The sequence below is a fragment of the Lissotriton helveticus genome, chromosome 3_1, assembly GCF_964261635.1.
Source record: "Lissotriton helveticus chromosome 3_1, aLisHel1.1, whole genome shotgun sequence".
NCBI lineage: Eukaryota > Metazoa > Chordata > Amphibia > Caudata > Salamandridae > Lissotriton > Lissotriton helveticus.
The window spans coordinates 1,773,110,420-1,773,115,712 of record NC_136061.1 but is presented as its reverse complement, the minus strand read 5'-3'; positions in this window follow the sequence as shown (position 1 = coordinate 1,773,115,712).

Below are 5,293 nucleotides of genomic sequence, written 5' to 3'. Positions count from 1 at the left end.
CCTTTAAAGTGAAATTGTTGCCTAGGAGAAAAAAAAATACTGTTATTTGGTTTTGGCCACAATACAATGCGTATAGACAAACTGGATACATTTCTAAAGCATAACGTCTGTGCTTTCTTTTAAATGGAAAATAATTCTAATAATTTAAGCCGCTCAAATCATTGTTATGACTTGTTGCTGACTAGCAGTTCCAACTGGACGACAGCCATGTCACAAGGGTAATTAGAACAAGAAGAGCTTTTACGCATCGGGAGACAGATGGGGGCTGCAAGTGGTGCGTGCGCAACAGCGCCAAAAGTGAAAGTCCATGACGGAGGAGACAGATGGTGGCTGCGCGCGTGAACACAAGCGCTAGGCCAGCCAGTAGCACTTTCAAATCTCACCTACTAAATGTCTCTCTGAGCAGGGCATGCGCTGGCTCAGCGAGACCTAAAAATTGACTTAAGTTAACATGCATACTGTTTGAATGCAAGTGAGGTTGGGATAATATTTAGATGTGTCATTTGTACTTTAATTTATTGTACCTTTGTTTTATCTTTAAAGATTAACTCGCTTTTGGTTATTTGCTCTTTTCGAAATACATTTTTAAATCTTTACCTAAAAGTAATCTGTAAGAGACACATGTAATACATTAAAGCTTAAGTGTTAATAAATCAGTTTATACCATATAAACTGATTTATTAACTCTGACGCTACATTCCACGTGGCCCGCATGTGAAGCGGGACTCCCTGTAATGAGAGGGCACTGACTACCTTTCGTGACGTCACTTCCAGTGACACCACCTACCTTGGAGTGTCCCCCCACTTCTTTTTTTAGGACTTGTGCCCTGGCTCTCATCATCATATTTTGGCGCAAATCCACAGTTTGAGACCACTGGCGCTGCAGTGGATAGCACATTTGTTAGAGGAGAACAGTTCTGGGCTGGTGGTACAGTGCGTTTGGCTCTAACCAAAAACTTTTAAGTAACCATGTTGTTCCTGCTTACATTTCACATGCTTTACTAAATCCTGCATTACCTAGAGGCGTTTGCCTTTTCAAGGATTTGTTACTTTTTTTTTTTCGATTAGCATATAACTCGTCTCCCCTCTTATAACCTATATCCATTTTCTACAGCACCACAAAGTCATACAGTGGCAATAGCACTATGCAAATATCCCCACTCAACTGCAAATAAATAGACAAAAGTTTAAAAAAAAGTCAATTTCAACACCAATAGCACTAACTTTCACAAATGTGAGACCTACTGCATTGCAAATGCTTGTTTTTTTATAGGCATGGGGAGATGAATTGATTTGTTTAGAATCATCAAAGGATGTGGGGTCGACACCAAGACTTGAACCGGATTCCCCCGTTCCAAAGTCTGTAGCTCTGGCCGTATCGCTTCATTCTGGGTAGAGCTGGGGGCAGGGTGAAGCCACTTGAAAGCTCAGCATGGGCTCGGGGTTTTAACAGGACCTCCAGCAGAGCCAGGCTTCAGGCTCTAGCACGGCTCGATCTTTCAGTGGCTCTCACTCCTCTAAACTAAAATCTAGAGCTCAATGGATCAGAGTCTGTTTCAGTTGGCTAGCACAAAAACGGAATTCATCGTATTTGGAGAGAAACTACTTCAAGACACTTGCCTGCTGGAACGAATACCAAAATTGGACCCTGCAGTAGCCTATGCTCTACCATCTCTTTTAAACACAAAGTTCTGGCAGTTAGTGTCTAGTTTCATGACATTCTATACATGGACCTCACCGACTCTGCTGTAACATGGTTTCCAACAGCCCCAAAATGCAGTCATTGATGCTGTGGCAGGGCTAAAACAGAACGACCATGCCACCAAACAAGGTCATGCACTTGCTCCGGTCAATGACTGGTCCAACAAGCAGCAATCTATTTCATACGCAGACACACCATGTTTGGACATTGTAGTCTTTACAAGAAAAGAATCAATAGCATGTTATACATGGTACTGGTCCTGTAGCTGCTGCTGGCACCTGCGGCATGACAAATGAATGCTATTTTTCTGCGGCAACAAGTCCTACAGCATTTGGAGCCTACAGCAATTCAGCCGAGGGTCCTGGGGAGGTGGCAGCATAGGGCTGGTTTCTTCAGAGCCATGCACCTCTATTACAATTCACTTGCAAACTGATTTTGGGGCGAAATGAAACTGATTTTTGGGGCAAAATCAAACTGATTTTGTGGCGAAATCAAACTGATTTTGTGGCAAAATCAAACTGATGTTGGGGCGAATTGCAGGGTAAGAAATAGAGTCCTCACCCAGAAACCTAATTTATCTGGACAGACAACCTTGCCAAACAAGGGAGCTTTTTGTTAAAGGGATCCTCAAGATAAAGTTGTATAAGGTGTCCAAGAAATTGTATTATTAGGAACACCATGACAAGATTAAGGGAGGGGGGCAGCACAGATTCCAGAAACTAATATCTTCCTTGCCCTTGGTCAGCATGTTTCAGCAATCTCATCAACCCGTCACCAGACTGCTTGCCTTTCTTCAGGCCCTGATACAACCTGGTGTGGTAAAGGGAGGTGGGTGTAAAATAGTAAATTTCCATTGCCGGAGGGGTGACTTCTTCAAGAAGTAGTTAATCATGTAGTTGCTGCTTTTTGTTTTATTGTCCTCTTGCTCTAAGGATACCTTTGTCCTTGCGGGGGGGTCAGGTTGATATGGCCAGCATGGGGATTGAAGCCTACGTAGGTAAAAACTGCAGTCCTTTGTTTTATAATGTTGGTTGAAAAAGCACACCCATTCCTCCAATCCAACAGTTTTTAGGGTTGCCACTATTCAATCATTTGGTGTGCAGACAACTTATGCTTGGCACCAGAGAAAGAAAGATTGTAAATGTTTCCGTTGTGTATCCCACTTCAGGGTGGTCAATCTTAATCAGGATGATCTGAGGACGGATGTATGACGTTACAACGCAGGCTATTACAACGCCTGCCTTTACAATGCGGTTTTTACATCGCATACCATTACAACGCATAGCGCTTTTGGGTGCCGGATAGTGAATAGTTTAATTTACTATTCCAACTCCAGTCCCCGTGGACACTAGGGAAGGTTATTGGATAGTAAATTAACCTATTCCCTATCCTAGAGTGCCCCCCAGCGCAATGCGTTGTAATGGTTTGCGTTGTAATGACCGCGTTGTAATGGTAGTGCGTTGTAAAAGTTTCGTTGTAAGTGATGTTTCCCTCTGGGGACAGACAGGTTACAGCAATAGACGGCAGCAGCCAATTTTGCCCCATTAAAAGTCACACCTGTAGCATGGTTAGACACTAGTGAGCCTTTGACAACTTCCTCCTTTACAGACAACCACCTAGCAATCCAACATTTCCAGATCGTTTCAAACCTTATGACACTAACTCCAACCTATGCATTCTTGGTGACCTAAACATATGGTTTGACAAACCCAATATGCCCCATCCAAAAACAATCACTGACCTAGACCCACGGAACTTATATCATATCATTCACAACCCCCCCGTACATTGCTGGACACCATAGATGTAATTTTTGCAAATCCAGAACTAGTTACCTTTCAAAGGATTTCTCCAATCACATGGTTAGACCACAATCGGGTAAGCGTTCCAAAACAAAACACCACAAATCAACACACCTATGGCCACCTTACATGCATCTACATATCAACAATGGAACAAACTCAGTTTTGAATATTTATAAACACAACCAACATCAAACACCAATCTAAACATATTCAGGTAAACAATTTTGAGTGGCTTCAGGACCTTTTGATATCCTGATACTACTAAGAACAACAAAACAGGATAAAAGAAAACAAGCACCTTGGAGGAATGCAGAACTAAAAAAAAAAATTGTAACACTGCAACACACCTGGCTAAAAACAAATAGCAATCAAGACAACTATACCTATACAAACTTACCAGAATATACAACAATCATAAAAACAACAAAAAAGGAACCATTGAGACATAATTCAAAATGCTAACTGCAAATAAAGTATTTCATAAAATTCTGACTGAATGTTGTAATCCAGAAAAGGAACTCATCCATTCCTCGAGAATTTACTGGAAAATTACACAAAAAAGAAGACATGTTGGACTCCTATTTAATATAAAGGAAAACCACCAACACTAACCCATTTACAACCATCCTCTCTAAGAGCATGCTAGCCTAGCCTCTGCATTCCTTCAAACAACTATCACAAAGTGATTTTATGGATCTTGTCAAAGGAAGCAGACCAGCCTGGGGCCCTTCTGACCCTTGTCCACCACAAGTCTTCAAGCACATTCTTTCAATTATCCTCTGCTGCCACACCATTAGGAATCATCAATTCTTTTAACTACAGAATTCTTTCCAGATAACTTTAAAACGCCATATATCACCCATTAAATAAAACAAACCTGGACTCACATCACCCAAACTACAGACCAATTACAAATGGACCTTTCCAGAGCAAACTGATAAAGCAGCATTTGCCCATACTTTCAGACTTCCAAAACAGGATCCCATCCAGGAATGGGCACAGAATCTGCCCTCATCGCCATCTGGGATGGCCTCAACAGACCAGCACAGGGTCGTTACTACTTCTTTTGGACCTCTCTGCTGCCTTCGACACAATTGACCGTGACACTCCAATCCAAAGCTTCTATGACGCCAGCAAAGAGGGGTTCTCTCGACTGGATCACATCCTACCTTCAAAACAGAACAATCCATACTCTCCCTTTTCCATCCAAACCGTACTTTTCAAAATATGGGGTCCCTCTAGGCTTGATCATCTCACCCATGCTTTAACATCTACATGAAGTCTTTACCGGCAAAGAACAATGACTTTCAGCTCACAGTCTATAAATATAGAGATGACAACTACTTCATAAACTGTAAAGTCCCAAAGACATTGGAAACTCAAATATCTTCAGTTGCCTCAGCCATTGATCAGTGGATGACATGAGCCATCTCAAACTGAATGCTTCCAAAACTGAAATCCTCATATATTGAGACTAGAAAAAATATGACCCTCTGCACATGGCCCGATAATCTGGGTTCACCGCCTAAAGTATCTAAGGAATGAAACATTGGAATTACCAATGACTCCAAAATATCAACGGACAAGTTAGCTTGATCTTGCTATATTACTATTAAAACCATGCGAGGCATCTAACTCTGCCTAGGATTTCCCCACAAGGTCCAGTATATTCTCTTGTACTCTATAAACAGGATTATGCCAACGGCCTCCACCACGGATCAGCTTTATTAACTACTAAAAGACTACAGTGAATTCAGAACTTTGCTGCCAGACTACTCCTACATCT